Source organism: Sarcophilus harrisii, chromosome 6 (assembly GCF_902635505.1).
Source record: "Sarcophilus harrisii chromosome 6, mSarHar1.11, whole genome shotgun sequence".
Classification (NCBI taxonomy): Eukaryota; Metazoa; Chordata; class Mammalia; order Dasyuromorphia; family Dasyuridae; genus Sarcophilus; species Sarcophilus harrisii.
In genome coordinates, this window is record NC_045431.1 from 215,345,027 (window position 1) to 215,370,523 (window position 25,497).

General features: G+C 33.4%; 1 long non-coding RNA gene across 5 annotated transcripts in view; it reads left to right on the forward strand.

Annotated features, from left to right (window-relative positions):
- Nucleotides 1-25,497, forward strand: part of LOC116419830 — a 215,807-nt gene that overhangs the window by 189,310 nt on the left and 1,000 nt on the right. The gene's annotated exons all lie outside the window — the stretch shown is intronic.

The window sequence follows — 25,497 nt, forward strand, 5'->3', positions numbered from 1 at the left end:
TATTGGGTCCAAATGAGTTAACAATGAGATAAAATAGCTTAATGGTTGTGAATTCCTGGAGGAGAGGTACTATTTTTTTTAATCTTTGTTTCATCTTTGTTTCTCTATGCTTAGTATAGTGTCTGACACACAGTAGGTCTCTATAGCCTTAGTATTCTTAAGAGTGTTAGAAGTATCAGTCATCATTCTCTGGACTGTTTACTCTTCACTTCTACTAGCTCTCCTCACTTCCAGAAGGTAAACAAACTTAGACATGTGTAATTTACAATTTCTGTTGCTATTTTTTCTAACTTAAATCTGTAAGATACTTGATAAAGGATATAGTTTGAATATAAGTGCTATTATTAAAAATAATAATTATAAATGAATAAAAGGCAACAAAAAAGAAATTCTGTCAGTTTCCTCTTATAGTTGGGAGATGGAAAGACTAGTCATAGTGAGTAAAGAAAATTTTCTCATTAGGGGAAGGAAACATTGGGAAAGTTAATTGGGAGAAAATGAAATTCTGTTGACCTTGGGTGTGGGGGGAATTCTATCCCTTCTCCCCTCAGATAAAAAGGGAACTTCCCATAGTGCTAAGGATGGGTGGATGGGAACAAATTTCCTTGCTTTTCTCTTGTTCATTAGGCTATGTGTGGTTTGCCTTTCTCTTTCATCTGGTCTTAGGAGCTTGGTGAGGTGATCAATTCCTCTCATTAGCATCCTGGTCATGTTTCCTCCTACCTCAATTTTCTCCTTCCAAATTCTTCCCTTGGCAGCCTACTGGGGCAGGGGGATGGAGGGGGGGGAGATGGCTTTCTGTGTTCTCTGCTCACAAAATTTAGTGTTGCTTCATGATCTGTTTTTGTTTTTTTTTAATTACTTTTTTAAAAGTGTAGTTATCATTAGATTTCTCTGCAGCCTTTAATAATGTCATAGAATATCAATCAGCAAGAGGCCTTTCCCATAGCTTTAGCTTAGAAGAATGAGGATAGGGAAAAGAAGGAGAGGGAGAGAGAGAGACAGAGAGTCAGAGACAGAGAGAGAAATCTTGATTTCCCAGAGGGATGGTTTCATTCTCTGACTCTGGTAACTACACTATATTTAATAGTACACATGTATCTATGTGTGTTTATATGTATGTTTTATGCATATAATGTGTATATATAAATCTATATTTTATAGAAATCTATCTCTATGTATATATTTTCATATCATATGTATCTATCTATATCTATATGTCTATATTATCACAAATTAATGAATTTAATAATCCCTGGGATAATCTTTAAAGTACTATCGATGCACATTTATATGTGTATTAATATACATGTGTATACATATATACCTCATATATAAATATATAATATAAACATATATATATGTGTGTGTGTGTGTGTGTGTGTGTAACTAATGGACCCAATAACCACTAGAATAATCATTAAAATTCTTTTGAGCACTAACTTTATGATTTATGTTTCATTGCAGAATCACAAATGATTATGAGACTATGGAAAATATGAGAGAGACAGAGGCAGAGAGAGGAAGGAAAGTAGGGAAGTGGGAAGGAAGGAAAGAAGGAAGGAATGAAGGGAAGAAGGAAGGAAGGGAAAGATTGGGAGATGGAGGCAATATAATATAAGCACTGAAAACAAATATATTGAAACAAAAAAGGAGGAATCATTCCAGTCTTTGAGCCTTGCTAACATGGATTGAGGCCTTGCTAAATGTCCATAGCCTTTGTCCTTGATTGTTCCCATATTCAACAAATTTATCAGTGACTTGAATAAAGACATGTCTGGGATATTTAAAGTTAATTTAAGTATTGTAGGATAGCTTACATGATAGGTAAAAGAACCATAATTTAATTAGCTTAAGAGACTAGAACAATGGGTTGAGCATAATTAGGTAGAAGTTCATAGGAAGAAATATGAAGTCAATTTGTACATAGGGGAAAATGTAAAGTATTTAGATTCAAAAATTCCACATCAGAGGTCTAGGATGAGAGGGAAGTAATTAGAAAAGTAATTAGCTTCTGTGAAAGAAGACCAGTGGATTTTAGAATACTGGAAGCTCATTATAAATCAATGATATGTTATGTAGTTGTTAAAAGTGTTAATGCAAAATTAGGCTTTATTGAAAGGGATACTGTCAAAAGTAAGTTAGATTATTCCTACTGTACCATGCTCATCAGGTCACATTTGGAATCTCTTCAATATAAATCACATTGTTACAAGACAGAACTTTGCTAAACTCAAGAGCAACAGACAAAAGGAAGAGGATCAGGTTGGAGTAGCAACTTGATCCAATATGATAAAAAGGTTGACTGGAATTATGTATGTTTATCTTAGTGAAGAGAAGGCTTAGTGAATGGTCATTTTGGCTGTTTTAAAGTATATGAAAGGGTTCCATTTGGTAGAAGGATATGCTTGGTCAAAAAGGGGAAGAGTTAGAATTACACACACACACACACACACACACACACACACAGGAAAGAGGTAAATTTTCACCTAAGAAGAGGTGGGGGAATCCCCAAACTCCATTTTTACAATGTTAGAATTGATCCCTTTGGTAAGCATCTCACAATTGGAGATCTCTAAGCTTGATAAATAATCGTATGTCAAGATTATTGCAAAGGGATTTTCCTGGGTGAAATATGAGTAAGTTTCCATTCTGAGGCTTTATTATTCTATTCAGTGAATGGTGACTCGTCAATCCAGTCTCATTGGATCATAATAGTGTACAAATATGAAAGAAAACATCACAAATGAAATGAATCTTACTTTGACTTAATGTTCCCTTGACAATATTTTGCTTTAATTATTCTTCACTGTCTGTGATGAGAGCTCAACACCATTCCCTATCCCTCTCTTCAATAGAGAGCTAAGTCTTTGAGGATATAAAAAACCTACTATAGAATCTGAGGTTTTATACAAACATTTGACTCTTCTTGGACCTACCTTCTTTTTCCATCCTTTTCTTATCTCACTATGTATAAAGGCATATCATACCTCATAGCTTTTTATACATACTTCATAGTCCTAATTGCTCTCAATTTATGCTTAAATATTCACTGTTTGAATAATTTTTTAAAAAGTATTTTAGAATAAGCCCGATGACTCTATATTTCATTATTTCACTCTTAAATTCCTACTAAAACTACTTTAATATTTATAGACATTCCTAAAATCTGATCACTTTACTCTGATCTTTGAAATTGTTGAGCAGATGAGTTACCCAGAAGAAGAAATAGAGACTAGGATCAATGTCCATATTAAAGATGGAGGAGAGAAAGGGACTTGAATTTTAAAAAAAGAAACAATGCACTGTGACTGTTCATGGATGATATTTCTTATAAGTCCATCTCATTAAAATACAGTTTTGGCCCTACTTTAACAGATATCCTTGTATCTGGGCCCTTCAAAGTTCAATCCCCATTATTTATCATTTCCAGATCTCCCTATCTTCTTACATTGTTCAAAATTCTCCAGTGATTCTGCCTTTGCATTGCTTACTTAAGTCTAAATTCCTTATTCTCCTTATTCTTAGAGTATTCTTGCTCTATTCCATATTCTTTTACTTTCCTATCTTTCTAGTCAATTGTTATATCATCGATAGTCTATACCTGAGAAGTGACTTTCCTCTTTCCACTAAGTCATACAGCCCCATTCTTTAATACTTTACAACTGCCCTGCAGCTGTTTTACCTATGGATATTGTCCCCTCATATTGAAGAAACGCCTAAGATAATCACCTTAAGAACATGGACTTCTTTGACTCTTTCTTTGTATATCCTGCTCTTTGCACAATGCTTTGCTTATAGTTAATGCTTATAAAACATTTTTATAAATCTATTCTCCATCCCCATTCATTCCCTTTGAGAATGGTAGTTGATATTTATATACAACTGTTTGAGTTTTTCATTATCTCTTTGGAATCTCACAACAAACATGCAATGCAAATTCCATAGGAATTATTATCTCCATTTTACAGATGAGAAAATTGAAGCTCAGAGAGCTTAAATAACTTGCCTCTGATCACATGGGGAGTGAGTAGAAGAGGTAGGATTCAAAATCAGATTTACCGATTTCTATTTTTACACTTTACCATTTCACCTGCCATCCTTTATGTTTGACAATAATTTCCCCCAAATACCTCACTGGATGATGTATTGGGTCAACACCATTCTGTATTATTCTCTTTCTCCTCTAGGGAGATGAAAGGAGCAATGACAGTAGAGTAGTTGACAGCTACATAATGCTTAAAGGTTCACAAAACACCTTCCTCAAAATGAATCAATCAATCAACAAGCATGATTAATTACTGACTATTTGTTAGTTATTATACTGGTATTATATATGCAATGCTTATACTGAAGCCTCCAAGAAACTCACATTCTAATGGGAATATTACTATGACACCACAATAACACAATAATCCTGTGAGGAAAATATTGTAGGTGTTATTCCTCATTTTCCAAAGTAGAATATTGAGATTCCAGGAGGGTTAAATGGTGTAGAAAGCTGAAACTCCAAAAAGATAATCAGACAACTGAGTAACTTAAGATTAATTACCTATTCCATGTGAGACAATGACTTATTAGCATATGTTTAGATAAATGGCTCTCCTCACTGTTGGTGCTTGCTAAATGTTTGGTGTTAAGATAATCATAAGCAAGGATTGGAGGGTGGAGGAACAGAGGCCAGAGTGACTTGACAGAAGGACAAGGAGAAGAGAGGCTGGACTCAGGACTCCAGGATCCAGGAGAGATCTTTGGCAAGCCTCGTGGCAGTTTGTCTGCCTCCTTCATTTCTCCCCCTGAAGATCAAGGACTTATTTTATCCTGACTCTGGCTGACCCTGAAGCCCTCCAAGGAACTAGCCTGTACTTCATAAAATGGCTCTGTGACCTCCTACTAACATCATCCACCAAGAAAAATAATGTCTTTCACCATACTTACTCTCTTGCCACTATTTCTATAGTCTCCCTCATGATTCTTCTAGCCTCTCTCTTTTGTGTTTCTGAATTATCAAAGCTCTTTATACCACTCAATGCCTTATAATATTCTAGTCCAATAATTCATATATAATATGTTTGCATGTATATTCAATATACATATATGTCTCTGTGTATATTTATATACATATGCACATACACATGTATATCTGTGCACTTATATATTCACATACAGTAAAATAAAACCATCCAGTGTAGCTATAAACCATTATATTATATTACATACATACATATGATATATATGTCTATATGATTTGTATGTGATATATGTGTTTGTATGTAGATATAGTATGTGCCATTATCCCTTGGAGGAGTATCTTCAGCATTTAATACAGTGCTATATGTATAAGATCATCCTTAGGATTTGTGGACTAAACAAATAAACATACATTTGAATGATTTATTAATAATTTCAAAACATAGGTATATTAAAGAGATATATTAAATAAAATATATATGCACAAATATATTTTAGTATATATATATGTATGCATGTATGTACACACACACACACACACATCCACACACACACACATCCCACACACATCCCTAAATATACTCGCAAGTAGCTGGAGTAAACTGGAATTGAGAAACAGAAAGCCTGATGTGGATTATCAAAGCCTAAACTTAATGACCATACCAGAGACTGTAACAATAGGCTAAATTTACATAATGCTTAAAGGTCTGCAAAATATTCCCCCTATCAGTAATGAGCTTATCAGTGAAATATAAAAGACATTGATTTTAAATATAAAATATAAGTGATATACAAAGATGCATAAACATTATATCATAATACATTCTTATAATTAGAATAGCTCAATGGATAGAATGTTGACTTTGAAGTTAGAGAGACCTGGATTCAAGTTCTTTTCATTCATATTGGATGTATTAGCCTGGACAAATCACTTAAACTTTCAGGCCTCTAAGTAATTCTTCATGATTATAAATTATAGAGCTGAAATATCTTCAGTTGGGGATTACCATATTAGTGAAGCCACAAAATCAATTCTATCCTATTAATAAATTCTCTGTTGACTGAATAGTAGCTCGTATTTCCAGAACACTTTAAAATTTCAGAGCACCTTATGTTACAATGAGGAAAAAATTAGGCTTCATGTGAGGAGAAATAAATATTACAAATGAGAGTTGTCCAGAAGTGAAGTAGGTGGTAGGTACCAAATCCTCCTTTTCTCTTCAACTCTTGCTGGATATCTTCAAGTAAAAGTTGAAACACCTCTTGGATATATTATAGCAGGGGTTCTAGTTTGATGCAAATTAGACTGTTGTTTAGTATTTCTTTTACCCAACACTAATCACAAAATTCTCTTCCCCCAAATAGCTCCATTTTTCTCACCTTGGGCTATACATTCAACATCCTCCTTTTCAGACTTCTTCTAGTCTTGTTTCCTTTCTTTTCTACTGTCCCAGGGAGATTTTCCCAACCTTATGTCATTGTCACATGTAATAAAATATACTCCATTAGCCAACTGGTTATATCATTGCAGTCTTTTTCTTTTTCAATCATTTTGTTTGTACTCTGCTTTAATTAGGATCCAAAGGAGCTGCTTATCAAACAAAACAACTCCAACCCTTGAGATTCTCATTGAATGAGAAGCATTTGTGGCCATTGTTACAGTTACTGCAGAGCTGGTTGTAAGACATCAATTCTCTACAAAGAAGAGAAGATAATGCAAATTGCGAAGTGATATGCCCATTATGAAGTTATTCAGAGAAACACGTTCTTTTTACTGGTCTCTCTGGGAAGGGAGTAAGGAGTGGAACATGAAGAGATTATATTAATAAGTCCCATTCAGCTTTTACATCCTTTAAGGAAAACACTCTTCAAAGCACTAATAAAGCCATCTTCACTTGTTCTTTCACTACTATTTTAAATATGCTTTTTAGTTCTTTGAGAGATGATCTTGAGATACTTTCTGAGGTGATGTGTAAAGGAAAGAGTTGATAAGTAGCTAAATGACAAATAACCTCTCTTCCATATGCAAATCAAACCAGTAGCTCTTGACATAAGCAGATGAAAAGGGTAAAATTGGTTCTTCTTAAAAAGGAAAAGAAAATTCCAAAGAAGCAAGAAGATATTCTAGCTCTGGTAGAAACCAGATACAATTTCCTACCCCTAACTCACGGTACTAAAATTATTTAGTATAAGGTGTTTTAAAATTGTAAAGTATTATGGAAACATGGGCTGTTAATGAATAGAGCATTTATTAAGCACCATAATGTGCCCGATACTGTGCTATATGCTGGGGCTATTAAAGGAGAAGGAATTTATGTGATTTTTTAAAAAATAACTGGTCACAGAATTATCTCTAATTATTTAACAATCAAGACTAGGTAGAGATTATAGAAGTGAAAAAGAAGTTAAAAATGCATTAGTTGTACTTATAAACCATGAATACTGCAGGGAAAATATCCCTATGAAAGTACAGGACAGAGAGACAGAGATAATAGATACTATATTAGGGAAGATGCTGTATTTCAAGGCACCCCAGGGCTGTGATCAGATAGCATATTTAAGCAGTGAGCAAATGTCATAATAGTGTCTTCTTTATGAAGTCCTTTATTCAAGTTTTCAAAATACCTTACATAGTTTCATTTGTGCCTCAGAATAGCTCTGTTAGGTAAGACTTTTAGTTGTTATGGCAATTTCATAGGTGAAGAAACTGAGTCTAAAAGAGGTTTAGTAACTTGCCTATTATCACCCACTTAGTAAAAAGCCCAGGGTAAAATTAAAAGCCCACGTACCACTGGACTCCCAGCCTAGCAATAACTTGCTTGATTATAATTTAAAGAATATTACCTATGGATGAATATTTGCAAAAAAAATAAACTGCCAAGATTAACAGAAGGAAAAATAAAATACTTAAATAACCCTTAGGAAAAAAAAGACAAGCAACCAAACAAGTCATAAATAAATTCCCTAAATAACAAATCTCCAGAAAAAAGATAAATTCACGAGGGAATTCTTCCAAAAACAATTATAAAGAACTATTTGAGAAAAAGTACATGAAGAAGGAATACTACCAAATTCCTGTTAGAAATCCATGGAGAGAAAAATCTGAGAAATTTTAAATAAAATAATAGAAAGGAGAATACATCAGACACTACAAAGATCACACACTATGTATGGCTAGATGAGCTTTGCACTAGGGATACAGAACTATTCAATATTAGGAAAATAGCAGCATAATTGACTATGTAACTAACCAAACAATCAGAAATCATATGATTATCTCTGTAAATGCAGAAAAACCTTTTGATAAAATACAGTACCCATTCTTATTAAAAATAATAGAGAATATAGGAATAAATGGATCTTCCCTTAAAATGATGAGCAATATCTATCTCAAAGCACCAGGAAACATCATATGCAAAGGACATATGTGAGAAATAATTGCAATAAGATATAGAATCGATTATCACCCCAACCTTTTAATATTATACTAGAAATGTTAGTTCTATCAATAAAAGAAAACCAGATTGAAGAAATTAGAATGGCAATGAGGGGCCAAAACTATCACTCTGCAGATGTTATGATGGTATATTTGGAGAATCTTAGAGAATCAATTAAAAATCTAGTTGAAACAAGAACCTTAGCAAAGTTGCAAAATAAATCATCAGTATTTCTATGTATTACCAACAAAATCCAGTGGAAAGAGATAGAAGGAGAAACAAAATGGAAAATAATTTTAAACAACATAAAATATTTGGGAGCTACTGACAAGACAAACCCAGGGACTATAGGAACTATTCTAATTTTTCACAATTACAAAATGTATTTCACACAAAGACAGAGCTAAACAATTTGAAAAAATATTAATTGCTTGTAGGGAGGTTGAGTTAGTATAATTGAAATAACAGTTCTAAGTTTATTTATTCAGTGCCATGCCTATTGAACTACTAAAATGTTTTATAAAGCTAGGAAAAAAATATATCTGGTCAAGAATATCAAGAGAATAAATTTTTTAAATGGGAAAGAAATGGTGGATACAATAGCACAGGAATAAGTGATCTAATTATCTGGTATTTGATAAACAAAAAGACATAATTTTGGGGGGAGTAAGAACTCACTATTTGACAAAAATTACTGGGAAACTTAGAAAAGAGTTTAGAAGAAATTAGACATAGATCACCATAGATCACACTATATAATAAGATAAAGTCAAAATATGTAAAAGATTTAGATGAAAAGAGCAATATAAGGAAATTAGATGAACAAAAATATACCTATGAGATCCATGAAGAAGAGAATTCACGACCAAATAAGAAATGGAGAAGATCATGGGAAACAGATAATGGGATTTCATGAAATTTTTACAAACAAAACTAATGCATGCCAAATTAGACGGAAAATAGGAAACTGGGGGGGGGGGAGAAACTTAAAGTGAGGCCTCTTTTCTCAAAAACAGGAAACTAAACCAAATTTGTGAAATAATGATAACAATAATAATAAGGTTCTTCAGTTAATGAATAATCAAAGGATGTGCACAGGCAGTTTTCAGATGAAAAACTCAAGGGTATTAATAGTCTTGATAAATGAAATGCTCTAAATGAATATTTTTGGAAAAATGAAAATTAAAACAACTCTTAAGAACCACCTCACATCTATTGGGTTGGATAACATGTCATATAAGGAAAATATCAAATGCTGAAATGATGTAGAAAAATTGGGATACATGTGCTACTCATACAGTTATGAAGTAGTGCTATCATTATGGAAAAGTTTGGAACTGTACCCAAAGGGCAATCAAACTTTTGATCCAGCATTCCCACTACTAGTCCTGCATCTCAAAGAGATCAAAGAAAAAGGACCCATATGTACTAAAATATTTATGGCAGCTCTTTTTTGTGGTAGCAAAGAAATTGAAAGGATTATTATTGGTGAATGGCCAAAGCTTGTGACATATGATTGTGATGGAATGGATATTATGGTTCTTTGAGAAATAATGCTTTCAGACAACCCTGGGGAAACTTACATGAATTCATGCAAAGGAAAATATACAGAACCAGAACTTTCTACACAGTAACAGGAATATTGTAAGAATGTTCAACTGTGAAAGACTTAGCTACTTTGATCAAAACAATAATCAAAGAAAATTCCAAATATTCCTCTATAAAAAATGTTACCCATATCCTGAAAGAGAACTGATAACATCTGAATGCAAATTGAAGTATACATTTGTTTACTTTCTCTGTCTCTGTCTCTCTTTTGGACTTTGTTTTGTTCTTTAACATGGGTCATATGGAAATGTTTTGCAAAAATTCACATGTATAATCTACATCAAATTTCTTGCTTTCTCAAGGAGAGGGTAAGGGCAGGCCAAAGGGGGAGAATTTGGAAATCAAAATTTTAAAAATTAATATTAAAAATTGAGAAATATTTAGCAAAATAAATTTAAAATATCTTTTAAAAAGTAAATTTCCTACTCTGTAAGCAAATCTGAATTGTTTTGAGTAAATTAATCAAAGGTCAGAAAGGAATGCAACCAGAATTCATTTTTTTTCTATAATTTGATCCACACTGCCTTTCTGAGGAAGGTGACAATAAAAGGGTGTGATTTTCATTTCCCTGGCACAAGGGCTCTTTGCCTGGGGTGCATAAACTTGTTTTTAATGTTATGATCATCATTCACAATGAATATGTATTTTCCATTTTATAATTGATATTTTGACAACTTTTCTTTTCCTTTGAAATCCTATATATTTTACTTTATGCCTTTATAAATAATATTCTGAGAAAGTATTCATAGGTATCGTCACAGATGAATAATATGGACCATGACACTATAAAGTGGACAATAGTTACTGATGTAAGAACATCAAGTACATCCATAGACCTGTCCAGTCATCTGTTCTGAATTCCAAATTCAAATATTATACATATTTGTGGTATCTATTGTCTAAGATCCACAGTAAACTGCTCACCTTCCCAACTTGCCAGACCACCTGTCGTCTTTCATGGCTTGCTTTAGGGCAGTCCCAAATCACATTTATTCAATAAATTATCTAGATAGTCCAAAGATATGAAATCCTTAAAATGGAAGGCATAAGGGCAGAACATTTAGTGCAGTTCAACATTTCCACATTACTTCTTCCCTGATTTTTTTTTACTTCTAATTATTTTTCTCCCTGCTGGGGAGGCATTTGATGGAGATAGCTCCTTACCACTAGCAGTCTGCTTAAAACAAGCTATAGTGTAATGCTAAATTTGGATTTTGATGAGTGTTTAAAAAATTATCAAAGCCAAAGAACATTTATCTGAGCATACTGTATGTGTATTTTAATTACATTAAGTGAGATTTCTGAGCATCTGACATCTGTTTACGAGCAAACATTTAATTAAGCATGTGAAAATAACAATGTCAAATTGAATGTTTTTTTTAAACTATTAAAACTCCACATCCTTCATTGCAAAACTTCAAATACTGGGTTGGGAAGAGGTGGAGTACTAATCTGTTTCCCATATGTAGTAGGATGGATTTTGCTGAGCTGTCAGGGAGACATGGGAATATCTAAAGAGCTCCATCTCCTTAGAATGGTATTGGACATACCAGATCCATAGAGGTGTCTAATGTTTTTCTGTCTTAAAAATGATTTATCTAATGTAGTAGTCTCTCATTTTCCCTAGCTTCTTTCTTTGCTCACTAAAGCTTTTACTTATGACCTATTTTTAAAATTCAAAGAAGGAGAAATGGCATTCTTCAGGATTTTTGTTTTTATATTTGGAATTCAAAGACATGCATTGAAATTCTAATTCTATCACACAAGCTGTGTGATCTCTAACCAATTACTTTACCTGTCAGAGACTCAATAGTCTCATTAGTAAAATGGGAATGATAATATTTATACTACCTAATTCACAGGAGCACTTCATAAGAATAAAGATTTATAGAAATGTTTTCTATATGTTATCTATGTATTTCTAATTTGTCATTTACTATCCTTAATATTTACTGTAATTATGGTAATGTAAACTCCAATTTTGGTGTACTTTTAGAATGTAAAATGCATGTTGATAGCCCTTGTTACACATTAATCTTTTTTATTCCATGACTTGACATAATGATTGACACATAGTAGGTGCTTTAAAATGGTCATTGATACTACTGTTAAATCCACAGAATTTCATATAATAACTTGGTCTCAAAAAAACAGAGAAATGAGGCAAATTCCCTCACTCCTCTCTGTTCACCCCCTTCTTCTTTCCCCTCTTCTCTCACTTAAAGAAGTGTTTAGCACAGTACTTGGCACATAATAGTTGCTATTTAGATGCTTATTCCCTTTCCTCCTGAACCTCTTTAACTCCACATCTGTCATAAACTGGCTGTGTGAATCAGGGAAAGCCAACCTCTCAGTGCTATAATCTTTCAGATTATAATAAGAATAGTACCAATCATTAACACAGAGCTTTTAGGTTCGCAAAGTATTTTATAAATATCATATTGTACCCTCATCACAACGCTATCAAGTAGTTGTTATAACTCCCATTTTATGAAGGAGGAAACTAAGACGAATATGTTAATTCACTTGCCCCGGGTTGCACATTTATTAAATATCTGAGGCTGAAATTGAATTCAGGTCTTCCTGACTCTAGGTCTGATATTCTGTTCATAAATTGTTATTTTAGTCAACTTTTCAGTAAATATTTATCTCCTTCATATGAGTTATATATTGTTCCAAGTGGTAAGAATGGGAGGAAGCATTCCCTGTCCTCAATCTGCTTATATTCTATCAGAAAAGGCAACAGGACATGTATAAAAACATATGAAAAATTATGTGGAGAAAATTTGTATCCATAGAAGTTGGTTTTCTAATTAGAAATTTCCCATCTTGAAGAAATCACCAGTTGGAAAAAAAAAAAAAAGATTTGATAGGTTTTTCATTCAGGTGAGAATGAGAAGACCTGCATTTAATTTCAGGATTAACAGCCACTGGATTCTCTCCATTTACTAGCTATGCTATGCTGGATAAATTTGTTCACCTGGTATTTCAATATAATTGCCTTCCTTTGAAATCTTATGTATTTTTGAAAATATAATTCTGAGAAGTGATCCATAGGTGTTACCAGGCTACCAAAAGAAAAAGAATCCTTGCACTAAGGGCATTGAGGGACCTGTAGTTTTATAAAGAGCTGCTCTGAAGTCTATACTCACATATATTTCCCATGAGTCACCTCTCAGCCTCAGCATTGTACATAAAACTGGCATTATGTTGTTCATTAGCACCATCCAGGATGTGACAAATCTTAAAAGTATGTAAGGATGGAGAATCTTCTTCTAGTAGTTAGCCCAGAATGGGAACTTTTCCCATAGAATAATATCATTAGATAAAAAGGTATCTTCTAAGCTAAGAACCATGATCCCCAACCTGTACTACATAGGGGAAGTGCAAAATCTAATATCTGTTTGTGTGGCTGTGTACTTTATTATGTATGGAGAATGATGCTATTTCCCATGAGGAACAGATGGGAGAGTAAAGCACAATAACATATCATGGAAGGCCATTGGAGAACTTCAGAGCAATCATGGACATTCTCTAATTGACTCTACTCTGCTAACTGTGTGTTAAAGAGGAGATTCTTCAATTGGTTAATATCCAGCAGACCAGAATCATTCACATAAAGTCTACACAGTCACCAAATGTCTCCAAGTCACTTCTTGAATGCATCATCTCTTTGGAGGAAGATTCTTCATCTTCATATGCATGGAATATTTCATCACAGATGTCTCTTGAGCATGCTCACTAGCACCAGTCCTCTCCAACAACTCCAGCCCCTTTACAACAGTACATAGTCCTGTAGTGGTCCTTGTCTTCTCACTCTAGGAGAAGTAATGGCTTTGCTCTATTTTCAAGAGTAGCCTTTGTCATCAACATGTTCCATTCTTGACTTTTCTTAATTATTTGGACAATATACCAACCATTTCCTGTGCATGGCACCCTCTTAATATGGAAGAAACACACTATCTTTTAAGAAAACATGTCTTTGAATGCATATAATAAAAGTTTGTACTTCAAACTTTTTTTTCCTGAATGCAATTGTTTTCCCTAAATATGGAGAGTAGTTTTCAAGAACAGCTATCATGGAGGGATTCAGTATGATTCTTATTTCATCATTTATTATCTTAGATGTAAAGATAAATCATTTCTCTCTGTGATGCTACTGACAAAGAAGATCCTAAATCTCATACCCACATGTGCATAACATTTTTTATATTTCATAATATTGATTTATGGAGTCTTATTTGATCTCTCCCTTACCCAACCAATTTTCCAACTAGTGAGTTAGGCAGGACAGCATTTTACAAAAAAGGAAAATGAAGTATCAAGAGGGAGTATTGCATAGTGGGAAAGGCCCTGATTTTGTGCCAGAAGAATTGGATTTAAATCTAATCCTTTCTGTAACCTTGAGCAAGTAATTTAAAAAATTTGATCACAGTTTCCTTATCTGTAAAATGAGCAGATCAGACAACTCTTCTTCCCACTGTGCTATACTTTTAGTTTTCTCACTTTGCAATACAGTGCTTCAGATAGATTGATCTACTCTGGAGTCTCTATACCATCCTGCCATCCCCTACCCACAGTCCTATCTAAACTCTGATCATTGATCTAACTTCCTCTATACATGAGTTTCAATTTCTTTCTGAAGCAGTGAATTTATTGTTTGTTTTGATGATCAAGACAATTGATCTAGAATCAGGAAGACGATTCAAATCTGGCCTCAGACACTTACTAGCTGTGGGACCCTGGAATAATTACTTAAATCTCAGTTTCCTCATCTGCAAATGACCTGGAGAAAGAAGTGACAAACCACTCCAGTATGTTCCTAAGGTAGCAATATAGCAATTTGCTATTGATTATCATTTCTCTTTCTACATTCTTTTAGATCAATTTTGTTTTCTCTAGGATTGTGACTTTTATAATTTTTAGTCATATAGTATAAGTGAGATGATAATTCTATAAATAATAGGAGTTTTTGTGCCATGGAGTAGATTAGGATGTTTAAAAGAATTGTACATTTTTGTAAATGCAATTTGGTTTCTTGTGCTGTTTCTATTATAAAATCAGTTTCTAGTTCATCATTCTTCTGTAATACTGTTTAAAAGTTAGCTAGTGATGGATTAGTTAAAAGGATAAACCATCCAAATATTGTTCAAGGCATATAAATGCATATAATATTTCCTGAGTTGATTATTAGGCTGATCTCCTTTGGGTGATTTTGGATTACAAAATGTTACAAAAATATTCAAAAAAATTTTAAAGTGATATCAGTAGTAATAATAAAAGTAACCCATATGTATGAATATATAGATATAATCATTGAACCCTTGAGAATATGGATTCTGTACTATACAACAAGTATTAAGCTATATTCTTTGACCAGGGAAGTAGTACCTCAAGGATATTATCACTGAGATCCTGATGGTTTCATTGTGTTTTATTTCTTTTTGTAGCCCCAAGATTCTCTACAATTAAGGTCTTCACATGAATACCCTAGTATAAGATAATAAAATATTAGAGTTGGAAGAACTCTAGAAGTCAAATGGTCCAATTTCTCATCCAGGGTGGGGCCCTCTCCTATAAATTCCCTAATAGATAGTCACATAACCATTGATTATTTCCATAGAAAGTAATGCACTGAAAAAATTGTGCTGTGAAAGGTCATAGAAGAGCGCAATTCTCAAATATATTAGCACCTAAAATGAATCAAAAGTAATAATGGTCAATAAATAAAAAGAGAAAGAAGAATAAGCATGGTTAGACAGCAGTAACAATGTTTAGAAAGATATAAAAAAATCTGCAGGCATTGAAGAAAGGTTCTTATCAAGGAAGGCAATATAGGCTAAAATCCTGCCAGTGTTCTGCCCAGAATATTCCAGGAGTATCTGGATTTAGCAGTGATCTGATCAAGAGTAGTTCATGGAGACTTAAAGACCACAGTATTAAAAAAGAGAATGCTCCACCAGCCACCTCAAATTAGGTAATGCTCTGAATGGAGAAACAGCTGGGGATCTAGGATTAGAGGCATAAATCAATGTCTGAACCAAACATGGCCTGGAAATGATACAAAAACTGGAGTTGAGAAGAGAAGAGCCTGGCTCTGACATAAAATAAAGAATTGAGGCTGGAGATATAAGTAAGCAGAATATGATACCAAACACAATAAAGAAATAGTATGGATTAAGAGATGACTGAGATATAAACACAAAAGCATAGAATAATTGCAGAAGAACTATAGGAAGAAAATAGTTTGGACAAAAGGACTACAAGAGTACCAGAAGGAAATAAAACGTGACCAAAAACAGCTTGCTAGAGGGAAGTAACTCAGAACATAATACCCAACAGTGCCATTACTGGGTCTGTATTCTAAGTAAATCATAAAGTAGGGAAAAGGACCCACATGTGCAAAAATGTTTGTAGACGCTTGTTTTGTGGTAGCAAAGAATTGGAAAAAGAGTGGATACCTATCAATTAGGGAATGGCTAAACAAACTGTGGTACATGAAGGTAATGGAATATTATTGTTCTTTAAAAATGATGAACAAGTTGATTATAGGAAGACCTAGAAAGATTTACATGAACTGATGCTGAGAGAATACATTGTACACAATAACAGCAAGAATAGTAATGACTGACTATGAAAGACTTGCTTCTTCTCAGTAGTTTAGTGATCCAAAGCAATCCCAATAAGACTGGACAAAAAATGTCATCTGCATGCAGAAAAAAAATCTTAGGAGAATGAATGTAATTCGACACATGCTATGTTCGCTTCTTTTTTTTCTGTTTTTATCTCTCCCATAGTTTTTCCTTTTTGCTCTGATTTTGGTCTCCCAACATGATTCATAAAGCAACATGTATTAAAATAAACAAACTTGTTAAAATGAAAAAGAACATAAAAAACTCAACAACTACCACAACATTTCTCCAATGCCTACAATGTACCAGGAGATGGAGTAAGCACTTTTCAAATAACTCATTGAATACTCATAACAACTTTGGGAAGTTATTTCTATTATTAGTCCCATTTTCAGATGAAGAAACTTTGTCAAACAGAGGTTTAATGATCTTCCAGGTTCACATAGCTAGGATGTGTCTGAGGCTAAATTTGAAGTAAGGTCTTCCTGATTCATGCCTTTCAATCCACTGCACCACCTGGCTTCCCCTTACACAAGAAAGAAATTTATTGAAATTGAGAATGAAATAATATCACTAATAATTTCATGAGATAGGTGAATAGACATGTGTGTAAATACTATAGATATGTACATATATGTGTGTGTTTATATACAAAGTAAATAAAATAAGACATTAAAAAGAAGAAAATGAAAGGTATCAACTATAAAAACTTCAAGTCAATGAGATTTCATGTAAAAATAGTTATATCCCTTGAAAATCATGGGCAAGAAAACACATTTGCAAAAATATTAATTCATAAATATAAGTGGAGAATACTATTAGAATCAGAAGGCAAAGTGAAATTGGAAATCTTTTTTCATCAATGTATCTATCGATCTATCTTCTGAACACCTTATTATAAGAATCTTAAAATGAAAACTATCAGAAATGCCATAGCCAAAATCAGCAGGTTTCAGGTCAAAGAAAAGAATACCACAAGTAACCAGAAAAAAGAGTTCAAGTACTGATAAAGTACAGGCAGATAATAAGATATTATTGTTACTGTAATAATATAAAGAACGTTTTGGATTGAAATATACTAAAAGACAAGTTTTACAACTGAGAAACCTGCAAAACTGGCTTTCCTTCCACCCAGCAGGGGGAAAAGGACAACTTCATTACAAGATAGGACTTTCAAAAAGTTAGATAAAAGGGGAGAGATGAGTAGAAATGTTCACATGTCAACATAATAGTCAAAATAATCCTAAAAACTCAAATATGAGTAATTAGAAAGGATTTCAGAATTCTGATATTCATAGTTTTGACAAGGCAAGGGTTCCTTCAAAATCCTTAAGATTCAAAGATCTTAGAGAAGAATTAAAGTACTGGGAGAAAAGGGATTTGTTCTCTTTTGTTGGTTTTGATTAAAAGAAAAGAAAAGGGAGGGAGAAAGGCATACACTAGAGAAAAACTAAGAAATAAGGAGAGAGAACTTAAACTTTTTCATAAGTGAGTTAAGAAAGTTGTGTTTTTCTCATTTTGGATGTGGTTATAGTTTAATTATTGCTGTAACTTCTGAAAAATATCTTCTGGTAAAAATGAAATTTGTTAAGTTACAGTGGAGGATATTAACTGGTTATTGTTATTGGGGGGAACACAGTGGAGTGGAGTTTGTGAATGTATCATGAAAAACAACTTTTAAGGTTCACCGCTAGAATTCTGAATGCAGCAATCATAGATCCTCTTTTAGGGGTTTAACTTGCTAGTGAAAGTGAGAAACTAGGAAGTTAACTCAAAAGCTAGTGTGATATATTATGGAATGTTAGGATACCATGGGGAATGAAGAATGGGACCCATTTGGAGAATCTTGAGAAAACTTGTGGGAATTGATGAAGAATAAAATCAGCAGGACCAATTTGTGTGACAACATTTTGACAAAAACCCAAACTTGAAAACTTAAGATTCAATAACCAATCATGACTCCAGAAAAGCAATATAAATACATATTTACCTATTAGCCTAATAACAGGTAGGTAATGATACATATATATATATATATATATACACACACACATATGTATATATATATGTGTATATATATATATATATATATATATATATATATATATTCAGTCATGGAAATATGTAGATTTATTTCAGTTTACATATTTGTTTAAAAAGAGAGGTTTTTTTGTTTTTTATTTTAGAGAGGGAGGATGTCAGTTGATAGGGCAGAGTGTAGCTAGTGGTTTTAGTGCAAAAAAGAAGAGAAAATAAGAGAAAGGAAAGCTAGAAACATCAATGATTTTTTAAAAATGTGCAGAAAGTAACAGGAGAGTCAAAAGTTCATAGAGAGAAGCAGGACAGCATTGGTACAAACATCTTGAATTTACATCTCCTCAGATATCTCTTCATTTATAACCTTCTGCACTCATTTTGGACTTTGACTTTCCCACCATAATCTTGTAGGAGATATCTTTTTTCTTCCTGCTTTTCATCTTTGCTATATTTTCCCATTAAATTTCAAGCTCCTTGAAGGCAAAGACTCTTAAGGCAAAGAGTAAATTTTTCTTACATATATATCTGTAGCATTTAGTACAATCCCTGGCACCTAATAGACATTCAGTAATATTTTATTAACTATTGATAAGCAACATGTAATAAATATTTGCCTTTTCATATATAATTTCATTTTTCGCTATTTACATATGGGTTTGTTTATATTTGTTGATGTTTGCCAAATTCAGAATCCCCTCCCTCCCCCAAAAAAAAGAAACAAAGAAAGAGAAATGTACTTAAAGAAGAAAGGAAGAGCAAATTAAGAGACTTGTGATGTGACAGAAATTCTTCCATTGGTCACAGAATCATAGAAACATAGTGTATATAGAGTGACATGTTTCTCTTCCTCACTGTACTTAGCTTGGATAATTTAATAACAAAATATCATCATGCATCATGAAATTTTAAATACATCAATGAGATGAATTTGATTCTGTGATTCCTTTAAAAAAGGTGACCTTTTTCATTTTATAAAGAAGAAAAAGACTTGATTGTATAGCCAAATAATCTGAATTTTAGCAGTTTATAGGTCCAACAATGGAAGACTCTAAGTGCAGAGCATTTTTAAAAAATTTCCTTTGTTTCTTTCTTTTCTTTTTTTAGGATTCTAGTTCATGACTTGGGGTGCAGAACTTGAAGAGCTGAATGTTATAAGAGAGAGAGAGAGAGAGAGAGAGAGAGAGAGAGAGAGAGACACTCAAAGAGAGACAGAGAAGAGAGAGACAGAGAGAGTCAGAGAGAGAGAAAATTAGAATGAGCCCTTTCTACCTTCTCTCGTTTTCCACTCACAATATCATGAAGAGATTGCACTAGTACAGTGAATGCATCCAGCTGGGATCAGAGAGACTGGGTTAGTAACAGGCAATGCCTCCATTGGGGATTTTAGATATATTTGAGGACAAAAGGATGCTGAGATATAGTCACCCAAAGGGAATTGAATGAAGACTCTACAGAAAGGAAAAAAAAACAACTTCTAGTTCCAGTCATTGGTAGGGAAATTAGCTTCATGGAGTGGGATCCCTAATGGTTGAAAGAAGTGCTAGTTATATAGCTTAGAAAGCCCCATTTCCTTAGAGAGTGACAGAAAGCTTCACCTAAAGAAAACTTCAGGGGGTATCCACAAAGGAGGAAAGCAATTCTGGTATCATGAGTTGTGAGTTTTTCCTTTGCCACAAATTCTGTCTTTACATATGTCTCCCTACCACTGTATATTAGAAGTAATTATACTTTTTCTGTGGATTCTGTATTTATAGAAAAGTGTGCTCTAGACTTAGAGTAGGGATTTGTTTTCTACTAATTATTCCTGCTATACAACATTTATAAATACATTTACCAATATAAACTAATTCAATTTAGTGGTTGCTTATTAATGGGAAGTAGAGATGGTGGTTCATGAACAACAGTATTAGAAACTTATCCTCAGAAGGTTATATCCTTCTTAATTTTTAAAATTAATTTTATATTAATTTCCAAAGTTTCTTTCCCTTTATCCCTGCCTGATCCATTGAGAAGACATGAAATATTCCTATTACATGTGAAGTCATGTAAATTATATTTCTACATTAGTCATGGTGGTGGTGGTGATGATGATGGAAAATGGTGGAAATCAAGGAAGATAAAGTGAAAAAAAGTATGATTCAATCCACAATCAGAGTTCATCAGTGTTTTCCTTGTGGAAGTAGATTGCATTTTTATCATAAATCCTAAAATGAAATTACTATGGTTGATTGTATTGATCTAAGGAGTTAAGTATTTCATAGTTAATCATCCTTTCAATATTGCTACTACTGTGTACAATTGTTCTGTTTTTGCACACATCACTTTGTATCAATTCATATAAGTCTTCCAAGTGTTTTTTTTTTTCTGAAAATAACCCCTTCATCATTTCTTATGGCACAATAGATTATACACTAGACTTGTTTAATCATTTCTTCAACTGAGAAGCATCTTTTCAGCATCAGTTCTTTGCCACCACACACACACACACACACACACACACACACACACACACACAAACAAAACACCTGCAATAAATTTTTTGCATGTATCAGTGCTTTTTCTTCTTTTTCATTGATCTCTTTGGGATACAAACATAGTAGCAGTCTTGCTAGATCAAAAGCACACAGTTTTATAGCCCTTTGGGTAAAGTTACTAATTGGATTGTTGGATTAATTCATAGTCCTACTAATTGTATTGATGTCCCAATTTTTCCATATCCCTGTGAGCATTTTAAAATTTCCTTTTTTTTTTTTTTGGTCTTGTAGCCAATCTTATAATTGTGAGATGGTAACTCAGAGTGTTTTTAATTTTAATTTCTCTAATTATTAGTGATTTAGAGCATTTTTGTTTCACTATTTATCATTGATTTTTTTTTTCTTCTGGAAACTTCTTGTTCATGTTCTTTAACTATATATAAATTGGGGAGTGATTTCAAAATTTTTTTTTCTAAATTTGACTAAGTTCTCTATATATTTGAGATAGGAACATTTATCAGAGATAATTGCTCTGCTCCTCTCTTCCCCCATATTTCCTGCTTTATTTCTAATTTTGGCTAAATTGATTTTGTTTGTGTAATTAAAAAAATTAATTCAGTCAAAATTATTCATTTATCTTCTGTGATCCTCTCTATTCAAGAAGGGTTGTCTTTACAACTTTGAGAGTGGTACTCACTCTCTGGGGATGAGAATGCAAATTGAAGGGATGATTTGAAGTGTTCAGCACGATCAGAAATGCAGAATTACAAATAATTTTAAAGGTTATTTAACCACTCCATGTTTATTAAGTAATAGGAACCATAGGCCCACAAAGGTAGAGTTGTCTGCCCAAGATCAGTATTAGATATAAAGATGGGATTAAAATCCAGTTTTTCAGACTCTAAATGTCTTGTTCTTTCTATTTCTTTCCACATGTTTCTCCTTTGACAAGGAATTGAAAATTTTAACCCTTTGTAATTCCCTTTTTAGTCTTAATTATATTCCCTCAAGTAACACAAAACAATTCTACCCATTTTATACCTGCCTCTCAAGATTTGTCTTGTCTTCTATCAGAATTAGTCATTGTTATTATCATCATTTTATTTTATTAGAATGTTATTGCCTCTTTTTAAAAATATAAATTTGACTCAGTTCCCTGTACATTGAAGAAATGAGGCCTTCATTAGAGAAACTTTCTTCAAAATTCTTTTTAGAATTACTATTGCTAACTGTATCTCCCCACTCATTCCTTTCACCCTGTCCCTCTTCAAAAATATTTTACTTCTGATGCCCCTCTCCAAGTGTACCATTTCTTCTATACTTATATGTTTTATATTTATACCTATATTATACTTTGTTTTCCTGAATGAGTGATTATTTCCTGAATGAGTGATTTATAAATCACTTTTATAAGCTCCTTTGCTCTTAAGAATATCATCAAGTCCTCTAATCCTTTAATGTAGAAGCTGCTAAATCTTGTGTTATACTGACTATAACTCTACTACACATGAACAGTTTATGTCTGGATACTGGCAACATTTTCTCCTTAGCTTAAGAGTTTTGGAATTTGACTGTAATATTCCTGGGAGTTTTCATCTTGAAATCGTTTTTAGGAGGTAGGAGGAGGAGGAGGAATTGGTAGATTCCCTCAATTTCTATTTTACCTTATGCTTTTAGGATATCAGAACAATTTTCCATGATAATTTCTTGAAAGATGATAGACAGGCTTTTTCTTTGATCATGACTTTCAAATAAACCATTGATTTTTTAAATTCTCTCTCCTGGATCTGTTTTCCAGATCAGTTATCTCTCCAATGATATAGTTCACATTTCCCCCTAAATTTTTTATTTTGGGATGTTTTTATTATTTCTTAATTTCTCATCTGGTCATTAGTTTCCATTTGCTCAATTCAAATTTTTGAGGAATTATTTTCCTCATTTTTTGTATCTCCTTTCTCATTTGGCCAATTATGCTTTTGTGGCATTTTTTCTCCTCATTAGCTTTTTATCTTTCCTTTTGCATAATATTTCTCTTTCCAATTTGCTCTCTATCTTTCTTACTTGATTTTCAAAATCCTCTTTGAGCTCTTCCATGGCCTGAGACCAATTCTTATTTTCCTAGGAGATTTTGGATATAGGAGTTTTGACTTATTATCATCTGAGTATGTACTTTGATCTTCCTTATCACCATAGTAATTTTTTATGGTCAGAATCTTTTTTCTGATGTTTACTTATTTCCCCCAATCTATTAATTAGCTTTTAATTCTTTATTAAAGTAGGACTCTGTTTTCAGGATGAGGGTATGCTGTACCAGGCTTCAGAGTTTTCATGCAGCTGTTTAAAGAGATTTTTCTAGATACCTGTATTGTGAGTCAGCACTGCTTCCAAGATCTAGGTATGGACAGAGCAACAGAGTCTTTCCACAGTGCCAGCAAAAAGGCTTCCTACAATCTCTTTATAACTGGGAGCCTGGCCCATCAATCTGTGAGCAAATATTTCTGGAAACTACTGTTGTAGCTGTTACTGTTTCTGTCTTGATCCCTCATCCCATCTCAGTGCAGCTGCCAATGTTGATTCAGTGGCTCCTAAAGCCTAATCCTGTTTAGGGGCTCCCCTAACATCCCTAGTATATTCCTGGCTTCCTGAAGCCTTAAATGTGTTGGCACACACACTTATGCTTCAGGTGCACCCCAGTGACACCTTTGGCTGGAAAATTGTTCTACATCTTTTTGTGGATTCTGATGTTCTAAAATTTATTTGTGGTCATTATTTAAAGGTATTTGGAGATGTCTGGGGAGAACTTGGATGATACCTTACCTTCTTTGCCACCTTGGCTCTGCCTATTATTTAGCTGTTATTGAGACTCCTCAGTGAAGTCCATTGTCCCTGAAAATGGAATTACCATTTACCTCCTTGACCATCTGTGGTTGCATGCTCACTAGTCATATCATCTTGTGAACTCCTCTCATTAGATTATAAATTCCTGAAATAGAGGAACAGTCTTTTACTTCTTTTTGTATTTCCAACTCTTAATACAATGACTGGCACATATTAGGCATTTAATAAATATTTATTAATCATTGTCAATATTTCACTTAAACATGAAACCAAGATGTGTACCCAGTATTCCATAAATAGTCCAAACAGCACAGATTACGCTGGGCTATCTACTCTCCTTGTTTTCTCTCAAACAGTGCTTCTATTAATGCATGCTAAATTCACATTAACTTTTTAATTAAAAATAGCTACCATGCCAAGTTGTGGGCTCATATAAAATTTCTAATTGGATTCTTAATTTTCTTTCTTAATTTTTTTACCTGATCTCTGCCTCAGACAGAGATTAGTTTATTACCACTGAAAATGAACAAATGAAAACCCCAGACTCCATAAAATAAGTTCCCTAAAAGAAGAATGGTCTAGAGTGGAAATGAATATTTTTTGGTCTCGGAGACAAAGATTATATTGCTGATGAGTCATGAATCTCTGCAACAATGAGATGAGGAGGTCTTTGACCTACATCTCCATGTGTTACCTGTCAATTCTCCCAACATGAATTATCGATAACCTTTTCAGTGACATCTTTTATATAATGATTCAATTGGATAGACAAGCCATATTTTCATAGTACCTGACAGCTACTGTGGGGGAGGGTTGTCTATAGATTGAGTCAATAGAGTGGAGGGAACAGCTGTTTCTTTAGTAATGACATGTATGTGATGTAGACTTCATCAATTTTACTGCCTTGGTAAATGTAATTATCAAACATCTGCATCCTACTTTTCATTCCCACAGGTTTTGACATTTTCTGCATATTCAAATAACCTTATTTTTATTGATCAAGTACTTTCCAAGTAGTTATTCTTATAAAAAATGCCAATAGGGAATTATGTACAGGAACATGGTAGAACAAAGACAGGGAAGTATATTTTCTGTTCCTTTATTCAGCTTGGAACATTGGTGCTATTTTAGACTTGATAGAGAGTGCTGAGCATGGATTAGGGGGGGAAAACCTGAGCAAATTGTATTGCTCTTCTCCTGTCCAACTTTCATGACTGTGAGCAAGAGCAGGGACTGTTCCTCTGCCTGGGGTGTGTGGATAACTAAGTTTTAGATCAATTCTGTTTCGACTATAAAAATAGCTAGTGATTCACTATGCAGATCTAAGATGGATTTTTATACTCTCAAGTTGTTCCTGCTGTCCCTTTGGTGCCCCTTCAAATACAATCAAAATATAATCTTTCCCAGTAGTGTGAGAGGGATTGTTGTTATTAAAAAATATTCAAGGGGGAGTGGGAATCTGTAAAAGTCAACTCTGTGTGAACTGAAGGCACAAATCTA